Source organism: Anolis sagrei, chromosome 1 (assembly GCF_037176765.1).
Source record: "Anolis sagrei isolate rAnoSag1 chromosome 1, rAnoSag1.mat, whole genome shotgun sequence".
Lineage (NCBI taxonomy): Eukaryota > Metazoa > Chordata > Lepidosauria > Squamata > Dactyloidae > Anolis > Anolis sagrei.
This window is the reverse complement of record NC_090021.1, coordinates 153,162,046-153,181,071: the sequence shown is the minus strand read 5'-3', so window position 1 is coordinate 153,181,071 and position 19,026 is coordinate 153,162,046.

Below are 19,026 nucleotides of genomic sequence, written 5' to 3'. Positions count from 1 at the left end.
CTTGGCTGTGGATGAGCTGAGGCTGCAATTAATTTGTATGAAGTAGAGGGGCTCAGAAGAAGACCAGCTCATAGAAATATTCAGGGGATGGCGCTCTGAAAGTGCAGTTTGAGAAACAGCCTCCCATATTTCAGAGCTCACAAGCAGATTTTTCTGTTGCTCTTGAAGAGGTCTATGAAAGTATTGATGCCTTTCAGAATGGTATACTTGTGTGAAAAATTATCCTCTGCTCTCATTTGTCTTAAAATAAGTACGAGGGGTATTTTTAAAGTAAGGTCCGTTTGAACATAAGTACACAACGAAAGTTTATTTCAAAAAAGTAAATTTATTTTCAGAAAGTACATACTTCACTCTATTTTTCGACATAGTTGCCAAGTTTGTTCAAACACTTATCATACCTCTGAACCAATTTTAAAATACCCTCTTCATAAAAACTTGCCACCTGCTCCGACAACCAAATCGTCTGTAATCAAAGAAGGGCGACCGGAGCGGTCCTCATCATGGACGTTGTCATGGCCATCTTTGAATTGTCGTACCCACTTACGCACTTTGCTTTCACTCATAACAGTATTACCGTACACTTCACAAATCTGTCGAATTTCTGCAGCAGGCAGGTTCCTTGCTGACAAAAACCGTATCACTGAGCGAACCTCACATGCCGTGGGTGAGTTGATAGTCTTAAACATTTTTAAAGCACAGAACAGAACCGTACAGGTTAGCTACAGAGCGGAAACTGAGCACAGTTGTTCCTGAGGCATGCCGGTACACGACGCACACGCTCGTTGCGGTATGCGCGCGAACTACTAGTGTCTACAACAAAATGGACCTTACTTAAAAAATACCCCTCGTATATTAAAAATTTGAAAAACAGAATTGGAACTCGGAATGCACGTTTCCACTATTAAGCCTCATATAACAAGGCTTGTACGTGAAAGAGAATGAAATGCAGCACCAGGCTTCTCATTAATTAATTAAAATCAAGTAATAGGTCAGCGTTCAGGGTTATTATTATTTATGGAATCATTCCAGTGTTCATTTACTACTTATTTCTCCCTTCTTTCCAAATTTGAAGACCCTTGATAAGCAACTTTTAAGTATTTGATGCACTTTTACATTTTGTTTTAAATCTTGAGCTAAGTCTTTGTGGTTTGCAGCAACAAAATATATTTAAAGGGAGTCTCTGTTCAAGAAATTATTGAGAGCCACTGTTGTAAGGCCTATGTTGTCAGGGAAATCTATCTACATCCTGGGAATTGTAATCAGGGATAATGCAATAGAGCATATACCGTATATACTAGAGTATAAGCCGACCCAAATATAAGCCGAGACACCTAATTTGACCTCAAAAAAACTAGGAAAACGTATTGACCCGAATAATAATAATAATAATAATAATAATAATAAACCTTTATTTATACCCTGCTAACATCTCCCGAAGGACTCGATGCGGCTTACAAGAGACCGAGGCCCAACACATCAAAAAACAACAGCATAACAAATAAATAAATAAACTCATAAAACAGGCAATAAACATTAAAATAATAGCAATTAACATTAAACAATAACACCATGACACATTTAAAACTAAGGCCGGGCCAACGTAATGATTAAACATTTTAAAATGCTGGGCATGACAGATGAAATGGATAGGTTTTTGGAGATAGGTGCGGTGTGCAGACAATCTTAAATCTCTAGTAAAGTACATTTGGGACATGATGCTTGGAGTTTCCTATTCTGGGAAGGCACACTGGAACAACCACGTCTTCAAGCTCTTCCTAAAGACTGCCAATGTTGGGGCTTGTCTGATGTCCTTGGGGAGAGAGTTCCAGACTCGGGGGGCCACCACGGAGAAGGCCCTGTCCCTCATCCCACCAATTGCGCTTGCGACACAGGTGGGATCGTGAGCAGGGCTTCTCCAGATGATCGGAGTACAAACCGAAGGTGTGAAATGCAGCTGCGAATGGTAAATTTCAAAATAAAAATAGATACCAATAAAATTACATTAATTGAGTCATCAGTAGGTGAAATGTTTTTAATATTTATATAAAACTGTAATTTAAAATAAGACTTTCCAATTCTGATTGAACCATCATTCTAACCTTCTTCAATGTAAATGTGCTTACGTATCCTTCCAATAATAATAGAGTAAAATAATAAATGTAATAATAAAAATAACAATAGAGTAAAATAATAAATGTAATAACAATATACTAAGTAGAGTAAAATAATGAATGTAATAATAGAGTAAAATAATAAATATAATAATAAAAATAACAATAGAGTAAAATAAATGTAATAACAATATTAAGTCGAGTAAAATAATGAATGTAATAACAGAGTAAAATAGTAACTAAAATAACAATAACAACAGAGTATAATAATAATAATAATAATAAATAGAGTAAAATAATAAATATAATAAAATTAATAATAGAGTAAAGCAATGTAAGTGTAATAATAATAAATCTTATAAAATAATACTAATTATAGAGTAAAATAATAAATAACATTGACTCGATTATAAGCCAAGGGGGGCTTTTTCAGCTTAAAAAGGGGCTGAAAAACTAGGCTTATACTCGAGTATATATAGTAATTCAGCATTAAAATTTAATCTCTTGTCTGCCACACAAGTTTAGAATACCCCTGGACCATATGTGATAAATGTAACAGTAATGGTATCAGAATTAACCCCCTAGTTTCATTTATAACTGAAAGGAGCATTTCCATTTGATTTTCCACCCTGAGAGATTTGTTATGTTGTGAGGTTGTGCTGCAAAGGAGCTTGAAATAATATGAACATACATGTGAAAGTGAACAATATGTTCAAGGAAGTCCAACATTGTCACTCAAAAGGAAGCAACAGTTTTAAAGGGATTAGTCAAATTTCTAGAGAGAATATGGACTAATCACAAGCGGAGGAAAACAACCTCTCCCCGTTGGGGGAGATGGTGGCGGGGTATAAATAAAGTTTATTATTATTATTATTATTATTATTATTATTAATATTATTATTTTGAACATGCACCACTGCTCAGTTTAGTGAACAACTTAAACTATTAGAGGCAAGACATCTTCCTTCAGAAAATGAAAGTTTACTCAAAGAAGAACAAATAGAAATCAAAACTTCTGTTGTTGTTAATTTGTTCAGTCGTTCCCAATTCTTCATGACTTCATGGACCAGCCCACGCCAGAGCTCCCTGTCAATCGTCACCACCCCCAGCTCCTTCAAGGTCAATCCAGTCACTTCCAGGATTCCATCCATCCATCTTGCCCTTGGTCGGCCCCTCTTCCTTTTTCCTTCCATTTTCCCCAGCATCATTGTCTTCTCTAAGCTTTCCTTTCTTCTCATGATGTGGCCAAAATACTTCATCTTGGCCTCTACTATCCTTCCCTCCAATGAGCAGCTGGGCTTTATTACCTGAAGTATGGACTGGTTGGATCTTCTCGCAGTTCAAGACACTCTCAGCACTTTCCTCCAACACCACAGTTCAAAAGCATCTATCTTCCTTCGCTCAGCCTTCCCTATGGTCCACCTCTCACATCCGAAACTTATACACACACAAAATCTATATACACACAAAATGCAAGGTGAAGCCTACAAAAAAAAGCATTCTCGATTACATCTGACCAGATAACAAGCTACGAAAACAGCTGGAAAAATAAAGTTTGCTAAAATGGGATAAGGATCTGCAGAACAACTTGAGTGAATCATTTACTTTTTTCAGTGAGGAACATGTAGAGCAAATAACTGCCTGAACTGACTTTTTCAGCAAAACAGTCTCAAGAACTGAGGCAAATGCTGACAAAAATATGAACCGGGAACCCGTATTGCAGTCACAAAATTGTAACCTAGACCTACGGGTCCATGCTTTCTCTGTATCCACTTATACTACATGCAACGGAGACATTCTTGTAAATGTTCTCTGGATCATATCTTAAATACAAAGGAGCCTCTCCCAGGGATGGAAGTCTGTTTTGCTTCCAACTAGGGCACAGAGGATAATGTTTCCAGCCCTCTCTCACTAGTGAGCACAGCAAGACTCACATTACAATTCCCTATCACATTGCAAATTGCCAGCAGAAGAGACTCCCATCGCTTAGAGCAAGTCCTGGCTTCTAACACAGGTTTGAGTGTTGGGGGAAAAGTAAATATCTAGTTATGCATTCATAACTAGGTCCCTGATATAGGATGTTTTTGGCCTTACTGACAAAAATAACTGCTGAAACTTGATGGCAGACATCTAAAGGTTTACAAATACTGACCTTTTAAACCTTTTCTGATCTTAAATGTATTTAATTTAAACATAGGATAAGCCTCTGTCAGAAGACTGGAAACCAGACCACTTAATCTGGGTTTTGTTTTGTTTTTTAAAGAGGATGCAGGGAGTATCTAGACAATCACATGACAGTTAATTTCTGTTCTTGGTGGCATGATGGTAAGTAGAGGAGGGAAAAATAATAAATATGGAAGCATCTTTAAGTCACATTTATTTTTTATTAGCATGAATTTTCATGGGTATAAATCCACTTCTTCAGATGTAGTATGTCTGAGGAATGATACTAAATCCTCAGGCATAAGGCATATTTATATAGTTGTAGGAGTGGGATAGTATTTCATAAGGGAACATTATGAGTTTTTTATGTTTCCCTAGCTGGCTATTAGTTTCAAGGGGTGTGTGGAGTGTAACATGGTTCTGTAATGTCGAAGGCTTTCATGGCCGGAATCACTGGGTTGTTTGTTGTAGGTTTTTTTGGGCTATATGGCCATGGTCTAGAGGCATTCTCTCCTGACGTTTCGCCTGCATCTATTGCAAGCATCCTCAGAGGTAGTGACTACCTCACTACCTCTGAGGATGCTTGCCATAGATGCAGGTGAAACGTCAGGAGAAAATGCCTCTAGACCATGGCCATATAGCCCGAAAAAACCTACAACAACCCAATGGTTCTGTAACTTTGCATCTTTCTATGTCTGGAGAAAAATGCTCCAAGCCACCCAGAAACCTAATATTATCCTTCTAACTTAGAATAAAATGTCCTTAACCTTTCTGTTTCAGAGTGCATTTGGCTACTCGGCACATACTGGTCCTTTTCTTCTCTGGGGTGGGGAAAGGAAAAAATGATTTTTATTTTATTTTCCTCATACCTCTGCCTTCCACTGGTAGAAGAAGGAATTGGGGAGCCCATGGAAGCTATCTTTTGCCAATCCCTCGCTCCTTTATTATTAATAATATGTTTATATATACCCTGATTTTTATCTCCACAAAGACTCAGAGTGGTTTTGCCCAGGGGCTGAGGACAGGAAAAGTTATGGCATTCTATCCCACTCCCATAACCATAAAAATGTTCTTTATATGAGAAGCTTTAATTTCACTCGATATTGCATCCAAAGAAGTGGTCTTGTTTCCCAAAATTTCATGCTAACATTACAACCAGTTAGTCCTAAATTGTTGTTGTTCATTCAGTTGTTTCCTACTCTTTGTGACCGCATGGACCAGCCCACGTCAGAGCTCCCTGTCAGCCGTCACCACCCCCAGCTCCTTCAAAGTCAATCCAGTCACTTCAAGAATGCCATCCATCCATCTTGCCCTTGGCCGGCCCCTCTTCCTTTTCCCTTCCATTTTCCCCAGTATAACTGTCTTCTCTAAGCTTTCCTTTCTTCTCATGATGTAGCCAAAGGGTTAGTCCTAAATAGGCTACTGCATTTTGGCTGAACCTCAATTAGATACTGGTAGACCCTTGTAACTGTTTTCACAGGCCTCCCGAAAAGGGTTAGGTAGCCAGATAGCCCTTTCTGTACCGCAGACAGAAAATACAGCTAGTCCGGCCTATTGGCAATAATGAGGGGCTCCCCAGGCTCACCTTCCCATCATCTTAGGAAATTGCATTGTTGGCCTTATATTCTTCATTAAGACCTGGATTAAAAGCATCAGAGTTAAAATACTACTCTTTCTGTGATCCTTTCCCCTTCAGTCTGAAGAGACCTGGGTTTAAAGAAAGAGCTTAAGACACCACTGCGATTCTTTCCCTTTGGTCTGTAGAGGAGACCTGGGTTTAACACTTATTTAAAGCTGTTTCTTTTATTTATTTATTTTTAATATTAATCTTTATTGAGTTTTTCAATTTAAAAAGCTGTTTCTACTCTAGAGCCCCCGATGGCACAGTGGGTTAAAACGCTGAGCTGCTGAGCTTGTTGACTGAAAGGTCGCAGGTTCAATTCCGGGGAGTGGCGTGAGCTTCCGCTGTCAGCCCCAGCTTCTGCTAACCTAGCAGTTCAAAAACATGCAAATGTGAGTAGATCAATAGGTACCCCGCCGGTGGGAAGGTAACACCGTTCCATGCAGTCATGCCGGCCACATGACCTTGGAGATGTCTACGGACAACGCTGGCTCTTCGGCTTAAAAATGGAGATGAGCACCACACCCCAGAGTCAGACACGACTGGACTTAATGTCAGGGGGAAACCTTTACCTTTACCTACTCTGAGAAGACAGGCACTGAAGGCGCGCATGATGTGATGCCGAATAGGGGAGGAAGACCATGATCAGATGCCACGAGGTCTTGTTATGGCCTGGAAAACGTGATGGCTCGGCCCTTGCGACTGCAGCCATCTGGCAGAGCCAAAGAAGCCAGATTGGCCGAAAGGAAACAACCAGTCCAAATCCATGCACAAGCCTAGTACTAAATTACTGCCACTTTCCGTTTGTCTCTCTCCCTCCCTTCCCCCCTTTTATGCTGCAAAAGACTAACAATTACTTGTCTGAAAACTATAATGGTAATGATGATTGAAGATCACATTTTTGAATATAAAAGAGAACAAGCCAGTCTTGTTAAATCAAGCGGATCCTATTGAGGTACTTTCTCCCAACACACCTCCAAACCACCCATAGTTTAAATGAAAATAACAGCCATAATGCATTTTAAGGGACTACATTTTGTGTTGTAAATGCCCTCAGTCAGCAAAGAAAAAAATAATACTATAATCTAAAGGTAGCCATTATTTTCCATGGTCTTCCAAGTGTCCTAGTATTAAAGGTCATGTGGTAGTTCTTTCCTCTTGGAACCTTTCAGCTGAAACTGCCAAAAGGAAGCTGTTCCGTATTTTGTAAAAGATGGTACCCTTTTCTTGATTTTTACTCTGAAATAAATGACAGATTTTTCCCTATTAATTTATGTACGGACATTGTGGTTTATTTATAACAATACCAATTTGTTAACTAGCAACAGAGGAAAAGTGGAGGGTGCTTATCTCCGTATTCTTCAATTTACATCAGGCATGGAACACGTTTTCTTCCGTTTTTGTTTAAGTGATGTTCATTTTATCTTATTTCGGAAATATAAGGTATTCTATTCCGTTTCACTTTCAGATGTACAAGATGGGCAAATGCCATTTCAGCCTCTTTTTGCCAAGGCTGATACCTTTGAGCCAAATAAGCCAGTTTTCTATGTCTGTTAGTTTTGAAAATTAACAATACGCTCATATCTGATCATTTTTGACAGCGTTTCTTGAAAACCAAACAAAGCTTTTTGTTAACCTGCATTTTTAAATATGATGTTGGAGTGCCATCTACTGTAACACATGGAGTTCACTAATTGGTTCTTGTTATTTTATTATGCTGAAGGCAAGGAGCCTGGGATTGTTTTTAAAGGGGAGAGCTCAACATAGGAAGGTAGAGTTTTGACTATTTTGCCTACTTGGTATAGAGCAAATTACTTTTCCCATCCATTCTAATTCAACAATTTTTAAAAGCAAAGGCTTACAAGGAAATTATATGCATAGAAGTGCTTTCCATATGTTCACTGTCAAGTACTTCCAAATAAGTGTGCATGGACCAGATTATAGGCAGGGTTTTTATTTATTTCTTCCACGGATGGCTCAACAATACCTGTCAATATTTCTTAAAGTTTGATCCTTTATTATTTATAGTTCTGGGGAGACACAACTACATCAGTGTCTGAGTAGCTCGATTTTGACGAATTGGGTGGGGGAGGGGTTAATCCCAACAACCTAGTATTGACCTCCTCCCAACCCAACCACTTTCTCAAGCTTGGAGACAGATAACACCCAGATCCTTGCTCAGTTTCCATTTGCTATGGAAACGGGGAAAGACGGAGTCCCACCAAAAGTGCCCTTGTGTCATGTGATGGCCTCTGTGTGACTCCCGTGTAGCTCTGTTTCCAAAGTGGTGACACAATGGATTAAACCCTTATGCTGCTGAACTGCTGACCTAAAGTTGGCAGTTCAAACCCGTGGGATAGGGTGATCTCCCGCATTTAGCCCTAGCTTCTGCCAACCTAGCAGTTCAAAAACATGCAAATGTGAGTAGATCAATAGGTACCACCTCGGTGGGAAGGCAAAAAGACACTCCATGCAGTCATGCGGGCCACACAGCCACGAGGTGTCTATGGACAATGCAGGCTCCTTGACTTGGAAATGGAGAAGAGCACCTCCCCAAGAGCCAGATATGAGCACCGCCTCAAGAGCCGGAAATGAAAGGAGAAGCCTTTGTCTATGTTTCTAAGATCTACAGAGACACTCGCTGGAACACCCCAGCAAGCGAGAGTCCAAAAGTGGCAGGCTCAAACCCAGAACCTCATTCAATGGCTGATACCAAATGAGAGATTCCCCCCTGGGCACACAGAAAACTGGGTGACTTGGAAGGCACTGAACAGACTACGCTCTGGCACCACAAGATGCAGAGCCACCCTCAAGAAATGGGGCTACAAAATGGAATCCACGACATGCAAGTGTGGAGAAGAGCAAACCACTGACCACTTGCTGCAATGCAACCTGAGCCCTGCCACATGCGCAATGGAGGACCTTCTTGCAGCAACACCAGAAGCACTCCAAGTGGCCAGATACTGGTCAAAGGACATTTAATCAACTACCAAGCTTGCAAACTTTGTGTTTTGCCTGTCTGTCTGTTTGTTTGTTTTGTTAAAATGTAATACAAATTCTGGTTGCTCCTGACACGACAAATAAAATAAATAATAGGGCAAGTGGTAAATTGCAAATTATGAGTTATTAAAGGTTGAAAACCTGGACTTTTAAAGGTACAGCGTCTGGAAAATGCAATAGACTTTGTGACTGATGTTGCTATAGGATTTCATTGCATGATACAGGCAAACTGGCACTTTGGGCGATTGTTTCTATTGCAAAAAGCCATATAGATCTTTGCTGTGGGTTTGCTTGTAATTACAGGTGTTCTCCTCACCTATCTTCGTGCAAAAAGTCCATTTTGCTTCTGTGTTGGCGTGCTGGACAGCAACAAGGGTCGGGTTTCTTCTCCTCTCCCCTTCACTACCTCAACTGTGTCCTTAGAAAAACAACAATAGATTCAGCAAATCCCTTTTGTGGAGAGTTCTATCTTTCTACAGAGATGATGCAAAGCTTGGTGCTATGGAATTGCCAAACGTGTAGTTTTATGGAGTCTTCGGACTTCTTTGCTAGTCTACAAAACCCAAAGTACAAATCCCAAAGTATAGAGCCATGGCAGTTAAAGTGGTGTCAAGCTGCAGTGTAAAAGTCGGGGATGACTATTCTATATATTTCAATTGTCAGTGGATTTAAAACTGTTTTTGAAGAATTGTTTTAATCTGTTTCAACATGTTTCTGTGTATCTAATATTTAAAATGTTTTTCATCCACCCTGTGGGTTGTGAGCCAAAAGAGAAATGCTTTAAACACAAATGAAAAGTTAAAATGGCAAAGAATAAATTTATTATGTAATCTAGTTTTCCATATAAAAGGCAGCAGAGAGCTATAATTCCCTCTCCATCAATATCAGGAGACAAATAAAAAGTGGTTTCCTGAAGAAAGGAGCTCTATCAGAAACAGGAAAGCCAGGAAGGAGCATAGCAGGGGGGCTCTCCTGTTGGTGGACTACAACTCCCACCATGCTAGCCATTAACCAAGGTGATATCATATGAATCACAGATTTTTTTTTCAGCAACCAGTTTTGATCTTGCAAGTTATTTGCATATTAGTTGCTTATTGATAAATTTTATATCCTGATTCTCACCTAAAACACTCCCAGAAGGGCTTATAAATCTATAATATAAATCTGTAAGGGGCGTCGTACGGAGCCGTATAACTCCACAACCCCCCAACGAAACTGAACCAGAATTGCCATGCCCCTAGGACAACCCACTCGGTACAAACTAATGTACTCCAAATTAAAAAATAAACACCACAACAACGACAAAAACACCGCTAAACAACTGAACATGCGCACTGGCGCAAACTCCCCGGCACGCGCGCACGCACGGCCCCTCCCCCCCTCCCCCCGCGCGGCACACACACACGTGCGCGGTGCAAACTCCCCGCCACGCGCGCACGCGCCGCCCCTCACCCCCCCCGCGTGGCACACACAAAGGGGTGGGGTGAAGGGAGGGGGCGTGTCTAACTGGAGAGGGAGGGAGGAGGGAAGGAGTGAGTCACGGAGGAAAGGGGTGGGGCGAAGGGAGGAGGCGTGTCTTCAAATTCGCCCCCTCCCTTCTCCCCACCCCTTCCCTCCCTGAGTCACTCCTTCCCTCCTCCCCCCCCTCCGGAAAGACACGCCCCCTCCCTTCGCCCCACCCCTTCCCTCCCTGATTGACTCCTGGAAGGAAAGGGGTGGGGCGAAGGGAGGGGGCGTGTCTTTCCGGAGGGGTGGGAGGAGGGAAGGAGTGAGTCACGGAGGAAAGGGGTGGGGCGAAGGGAGGAGGCGTGTCTTCAAATTCGCCCCCTCCCTTCTCCCCACCCCTTCCCTCCCTGAGTCACTCCTTCCCTCCTCCAACCCCCTCCGGAAAGACACGCCCCCTCCCTTCGCCCCACCCCTTCCCTCCCTGAGTCACTCCTTCCCTCCTCCCATCCCCTCCGGAAAGACACGCCCCCTCCCTTCGCCCCACCCCTTCCCTCCCTGAGTCACTCCTTCCCTCCTCCCATCCCCTCCGGAAAGACACGCCCCCTCCCTTCGCCCCACCCCTTTCCTTCCAGGAGTCAATCAGGAAGAGAAGAGGTGGGGCGAAGGGAGGGGGCGTGTCTTTCCGGAGGGGGGGGAGGAGGGAAGGAGTGACTCAGGGAGGGAAGGGGTGGGGAGAAGGGAGGGGGCGACTTGGAAGACAACAATGATGGATCCGGACCAAAGCATTCAATACGCCCTAATATCCACACAGATGGAGTTTGAGGGAAATAGACCTTGACATTTGGGAGTTGTAGTCACTGGGATTCAGAGTTTACCAAGACTCAAAGAGCATCCTGAACCCCACCAACGACAGAATTGGGGCAAACATGCCACACTGAACCCCCATGACCAACAGAAGATACTCAAGTTTACACACAAGCATAAAGAAGGGGGAGGACGGAGGGATGCCAGAGAGAGGGAGAGAGAGAGAGAGAGAGAAAGAGGGGAAAGGAAGGAGTGTGAGAGAGAGAAAGAGGGAAAGAGGGCGAGTGAAGGAAGGAAGAGAGGCCAGGCACAGACTTCAAAACTCTTACTAAAAGCCACAGCAACGCGTGGCAGGGCACAGCTAGTAGTTAATAAGTTCCCTCCCTGTAGACTTTCAGTCTGCATAAGTCATGGCATGTCAGGAAAAAGGAATGGGTGTGTATTTGTGAATAAACACTGTCGAACTGAGCACATGAAAACCCCAAATTATTAATATGGGCAGTCAGCAGTTATGTTTATGGTACAGCATAAGCAGACTAACAGAACAATCAGCTTTGACCAAAGATGTATGCAAGATTGAGATGTGTCAGTTTGAAAGATAATCTTAAAAGTTAAAGTGAATAATGCTCCTTTTATTATGTATATAAATATACATAATATGGAGGCTCTGCGTGCCAAGTACCTACAACCCCAAAATGTCCAGAACAATTCCCCTCCAAACCCACCAGTATTCAAATTTGGGTATATGTATATATAAATATATAGGAGCCCCCGGTAGCACAGTGGGTTAAAGCGCTAAGCTTGTCACAGGTTCGATTCCAGGGAGTGACATGAGCTTCTGCTGTCAGCCCCAGCTTCTGCCAACCTAGCAGTTCGAAAACATGCAAATGTGAGTAGATCAAGAGGTATCGCTCCAGCAGGAAGGTAACAGCGCTCCATGCAGTCATGCTGGCCAAATGACCTTGGAGATGTCTACGGACAACGCCGGCTCTTCGGCTTAGAAATGGAGATGACCACCAACCTCCAGAGTTGGACACGACTGGACTTAATGCCAGGGAAAAAACTTTACCTTTTACTTATACATAAATATACATATATGTATATTTATTTATATATATAATAATATACATATATGTATATTTATTTATTTATATACATAATAAAAGTGAAAATATGTATTTGTGTGTGGCTGGGGTGTCCCCTTACACAGACAAGCTATAGCTCCCACTACTCAGGAGACACCAAAAGTCCTCCCTCCAATGACATTACAGGTTATAGTGAGCACCATGAATATGTACAAGAGCCCTGCCAATGTCCTCCACCAACACAATCCTGCCCACCACCCAAGTTAAGGCTTTCATATGGGGACAATTTCATCGTAGATTTTCTGTTTTTCCTCCACTACTGATATCTCACTGTTTCTTGCTCTCTCCATTGGTGTGGAATTTGCATGACACCATCCACTGCCTCTTCCATAATTCTTTCCTATTCTTTTCTATGGCACACAGCAAACAGAGGAAATGATCAGAAACTGAACATACTAGAGGGGTTTGAGGAGGATTCACCATGATTCATAGGAGTTGTAGTTACTGTGATGTATAGTTCACCTGCAATCTAAGAGCACTCTGAACTCCACCAATGATGAACCTGGAACTAACTTGGCACAAAGAACCCCCATTGCCAACAAAAAATACTGGAGGTCTTTTGACGGATTCATAGGAGTTGCAGTTCATCTACATCCAGAGCGCACTATGAACCCAAACAACAATGAATCTGGATCAAACTTGGCATGCATGCCCAATATGCCCAAATTTGAATACTAGTGGGTTTGGAGGGGAATTGACCTGGACATTTTGGAGTTGTAGGTACTTGGATTTATAGTTCACCTGCAATTAATGTGCACTCTGAACTCCACCAAAGATGGAATTGGACCAAACTTGGCACACAGAGCCTCCATGACCAGCAAAAAATACTGGAGATCTCTGGAGAAAATTCACCTTGATTTGGGGGAGTTGTAGTTCATCTACATCCAGAGAGCACTGTGAACCCAAATACTAACAGATCTGGACCAAACTAGGCACACATACCTGATATCCCAAAATGTGATTACTGGAGGGGTTTGGGGGGAACTGACCTTCCTTTCTGGGAGTTGTAGTTCACCTATAATCAGAGATACTGTGATCCTCATTGATGATGAACCTGGACCAAACTTGGCACACAGAACCCCCATGACTAACTCAACTGACTGGAAGGATTTGAGGGGACTGACTCACTAGTGGGAGTTGTAGTGTACACTACAGCCAGAGAGCACACTGAACCCCACCAATGATGCATCTAGAGAAAACTTGCCCAACATAAGAAACTTTTAAGTAGTGATGGAGCTTTTCGTGGTTAACCTGGCATGATAGGAATTGTAGTTCACCCACAACATTATGCATTTTGTACAGTTCGAAACTGACTTTTTCAAATAACCCTGTCAACGCTGGGTACCCAAGCTAGAATTTCATATATAATTTAATTGTTATATTGAATGGATATTTAAAAAGGCTTAAAAAGAGAATTTGCTACCTTGAAAGCTCTAGGTCCCAGTGTCGAAGCAAGTTCAAATGGGGTACTGTGTAAATTAAAACCATTCTGAAATCACTTTCTCTGTACAAGGCAGTGCAAAATGACTCATGTATTAAATTACTCCCATTAGGCAAGCAAGTGACCAAGGACAGAATTAAAAACCGAGAAAATGGGATTTATACGTATCATTCCTTCTGCTCTGAATCTGATCAAGGCTTTCTAAAAAATTCAAGGTCAGCCAAGATTAGAAAGTTAGAACAAATCAAGTGCCAGTCCAAAATCAGCCAGAGCCAAGGGGGAGACCATGCTACTTTTGAGGCAAGCTACTAAATGCACAGAAGTGTTTCCTCCTTCTTGAGACACAGGTTTATGGTTGCTCTGTAAATCAGCACGAATTTCTTTAATGTAATGTATCTGTCTTTAACAAAATGTTATAGGAAAAAATAAAGTTCCACATTTGGCTCTTAGTGGCATGTAGCGGTTGATTTTTTTTTTTGATTTTTTTTGGTCGTGTCAGGAGCAACTTGAGAAACTGCAAGTCGCTTCTGGTGTGAGAGAATTGGCCGTCTGCAAGGATGTTGCCCAGGGGACGCCCGGATGATTTTTTTAAATCATCCTTGTGGGAGGCTTCTCTCATGTCCCTGCATGAGGAGATGGAGCTGATAGAGGGAGCTGATCTGCCTCTCCCTGGATTCGAACCTGCAACCTGTTGGTCTTCAGTCCTGCCAGCACAGGCGTTTAACCCACTGCGCCACCAGGGACTCCAAGTCCGTGCTTTAAACAGACAAGGATTCTTTCTCCCACCCTGGACATTCCACAGATATAGTATACTACCAGTCTGCTACCGGGCACAATTCAAACTGCTGGCTTTTGCCTATAAAGCCCTAAACGGTTCTGGCCCAACTTACCTGTCTGAACGCATCTCCCCTTATGAACCTACTAAGACTTTAAGATCGTCCGGGAAAGCCCTGCTCTAGATCCTGCCTGCGTAAATACATTTGGCGGGGATGAGAGACAGGACCTTCTCAATGGTGGTCCCTCAGCTATGGAACGCCCTTCATAAGGACATTAGATCAGCCCCCTCCCTCTTAACATTCTGGAAAAGAGTTCAAGACCTGGCTGTTCGAGCAAGCGTTTGAAAATGCAATGTAAAAGACATAGGAACTTGGAACGACTGGATGACGAGATGGATAATGTTTTTAATTAGGAGACGCAAATAGCTTATGTTTTTGTTACTTTTGTTTGGTATTATACTATGTACTAGCCGTCCCCTGCCATGCGTTGCTGTGCATCACTCTGGTGGTCATGGGGGTTCTGTGTGGGAGGTTTGGCCCAATTCTATCATTGGTCGGGTTCAGAATGCTCTATGATTGTAGGTGAACTATAAATCCCAGCAACTACAACTCCCAAATGTCAAGATTCTATTTTCCCCAAACTCCCCCAGTATTCACATTTGGGCATATTGAGTATTTGTGTAGAGTTTGGTCCAGATTCATTATTGTTTGAGTCCACAGTGCTCTCTGGACGTAGGTGAACTACAACTCCAAAACCAAAGGACACTGCCCACCAAACCCTTCCAGTATTTTCTGTTGGTCATGGGAGAACTGTGTGCCAAGTTTGGTTCAATTACATCGTTGATGGGGTTAAGAATTCTTTTTGATGGTAGGTGAACTATAAATCCCAGCAACTACAACTCCCAAATGACAAAAGCAATTTTTTGAGTGAAGGACATACATTGGGTTGTTAGGTATCTTGTGTCCAAATTGGGTGTCAATTCATCCAGTGGTTTTTGAATTCTGTTAAACCCACAAACAAACATTACATTTTTATTTATATAGATTAATGTTTTAAATGTTTTATGATGTTCTTGGGCATTAAATTGTTGCCTCTGTGAACCGCCCTGAGTTGCCTGAGGGCTGAGAAGGCCGGTATACAAATATAGTAAGTAAATAAATAAATACACTCCACTTGCCTCACTGCCAACAGAGCCTCTGAAGATGCCAACCACAGATGCAGGCAAAACATCCGAAGATAATGTTTCTGGAACATGGTCATACAGCCCGAAAAACTCACTCACAGCAACCTAGTGATTCCAGCCATGAAAGCTTTGACAACACATTGCTCACGTCAGTTTTCACTATTGTGCTATTCCACAGTGTTTGAATCTAGTTCTTATGGTTGGGTCTTTGACAACTTTGTTTGCTGCCACCTGCTTAATAAAGAAGTGTGCTTGTAGCATGCCAGATGGCGAGTGAGAACATAACAGCAACGTAGGCAGCTTAAGCACATTCAATAGCAATTTATAACATTAAACAATATTTCACAATTAGTGGAGGATAGAATCAAACTTGCAAGACTATTCGATATACAGTACATGATGGGCTGGCACTAAGGCTAGTAGAAGGGTGCACATTTCTAACTCTGAATATTTTAACGTATTGTTGAATGCTTTCATGGCAGGAATCACTGGGTTGTTGTAGATTTTTTCAGGCTGTATGGGCATGGTCTAGAGGCATTCTCTCCTGATGTTTCGCCTGCATCTATGGCAAGCATCCTCAGAGGTAGTGAGGTCTGTTGGAACTAGGAAAAAGGGTTTATATATCTGTGGAATGACCAGGATGAGATAAAGGACTCTTGTCTGCTGGAGCTAGGTGTGAATGTTTCAACTGACCACCTTGATTAGCATACAATGGGCTGACTGTGCCTGGAGCAAACTTTTGTTGAGAGGTAATTAGATGTCCCTGCCTGCTTCCTTTCTGTTATTGTGCTGTTGCAATTTTAGAGTTTTTTAATACTGGTAGCCAGATTTTGTTCATTTTCATGGTTTCCACCTTTCTGTTGAAATTGTCCACATGCTTGTGGATTTCAATGGCTTCTCTGTGTAGTCTGACATGGTGGTTGTGAGAGTGGTCCAGCATTTCTGTATTCTCAAATAAAATGCTGTACCCAGATTGGTTCATCAGGTGCTCTGCTATGCCTGATTTCTCTGGTTGAAGTAGTCTGCAGTGCCTTTCATATTCCTTGATTTGTGTTTGGGCAATGCTGCGTTTGGTGGTCCTTATGTTTGCTCCAGGCACAGTAAGCCCATTGTATGCTAATCAAGGTGGTCAGTTGAAACATTCACACCTAGCTCCAGCAGACAAGAGTCCTTTGTCTCACCCTGGTCATTCCACAGATATATAAACCCTTTTTCCTAGTTACAACAACCCTCTGAATAAACCTACAACAACCCTCTGAATATTTTCTTCTATATGGTCCATATATTTCTTTATTTACAGTTTGCCCTATAATTTGCCATGGTTAGTCTTTTTCAAGATTTGAAAATAGAACACAAAGTAAAATTACTCCTCCGTGCCTCTCTCCATTGGGCTGATATGTTCTTACAGCAAAGCCAGTGATCTCATATATTTATATTCTTGCAGTTGCCTTTCATCTCCCAGCCCATTTTTACTGTTCAGGCATAGTGCCAAAAGGCCTTGGGACAGTGGTGAAAGAATTCCTTAACTCTTAAGGACCACTGATATCAACAGCTATAGGAATGGTATTCTAGAAATCTTGTTAGAGGCAGGAAAGCTCTCTAAGGGTGCTAAGCTAAAACAGAGACTTCACCAGACAGTTTTCCTCCTCTGTTTCTACACGCTTCAGAGATGGTTCAAAGAAGGACTCCCACGGAGCCATCAAACGACGCAGGACGGCTTCTCGTAGCTTCTCATCTCCCCAGTGTGGGACTCTGTCTCGGCAGTGTGTAGAAATGGGAGGATTTCTAAGCCAGGCGCAAATTGACTCCACTCTATTGCATGTTAATAGAAACACCTAAAAAAGGATATCTGTCCGTGGGATATGAAGTGGTGGATTTCTCCATTGCACTCCATTTTATGAAGTACCCCTCCACGATCCTTCTGTGCAGTCTAAGTCCCATTGGAAGAAGTGTTGTAAAAAGGGGTGCTTGTTTCCTCTGGAGTAAGGGGCTTGAGGCAAAGGATCCTACTAAGAGGATGGTTGAGTTTGGAAAGGGGAGGATATATCTATATATATAAAAACGCTCTGTTCGTTTTGAGTGACATCGTGACTCAAAATCCACTGGACGAATTGCCACCAAATTTGGCCAGAAGACACCTATTAACTCAAGGAGTGACCATCACAAAAATGATTTTGTCATTTGGGAGCTGTAGTTGCTGGGATTTATAGTTCACCTACAATCAAAGAGCATTCGGAACTCCACTAACGATGAAATTGAACCAAACTTGGAACACAGGACTCCCATGACCAACAGATAACACTAGAAGGGTTCGGTGAACATTGACCTTGAGTTTTGGAGTTGTAGTTCACCTATATTCAGAGAGCACTGTGGACTCAAACAATAAAGGATCTAGACCAAACTTAGCACAAATACTCAATATGCCCAAATGTGAACACTGATGGCGTTTGGGGGAAATAGACCATGACATTTGGGAGTTGTAGTTGCTGGGATTTATAGTTCACCTACAATCAAGGAGCATTCTGAAGCCCACCAACAACAGAATTGGGGCAAACTTCCCACACAGAACCCCCATGACCAACAGAAAATACTGGGTTTTCTGGTGGTCTTTGGAGACCCTTCTGACATCCCCTTGCAAGCCCCCCCACCCAGGGTCCCGAACCCCAGATTGAGAAACACTGCCTTAAGGCCATCCAATCCAACTCCCTTCACCAGGGCAAGAAAACATAATCAAAGCCCTCCTGACAAAGAGCCATCCAGCCATAGATATAGATATATATGAATCACACACACTCACCTATATATGTATATGACAGAGATAGTATCATAGATTTGAAATTGACCCCTAAAGAAGGACAATTCTTTGTTGCCTGTTCCAGAGTAGGCGAACTAGACGATCTCCACATCAACACTAACAAAGAAAGCACAAGAAATACGGTCCACCCACAAGTATAAATAAATAACATATATTAGAAACCAATACTTTCTCATTACTTTATTTTCCAGATTACTAGACTGTTAGAAAAGGATATATTTTATCAAAGGATTGGGAGAGGAGAGCCTTTGTACCAGCGCGTATCTGTGGGCCTTTAATCTATATAAATAAAAATGTAATGTTAGTTTGTGGGATTAACATAACTTAAAAACCACTGGGCGAATTGACACCAAATTTGGACACAATACACCTATCAGTCCATTGAGTGACCATCACTCATAAAAACACGGAAAAACACAGCGGAAGAGACTTAGAAAGCCAAAAAACCAAAAACTTATTATAATGCATGTCCAAAACCACACACATATATATATATACACATGTACACATATACACAAAT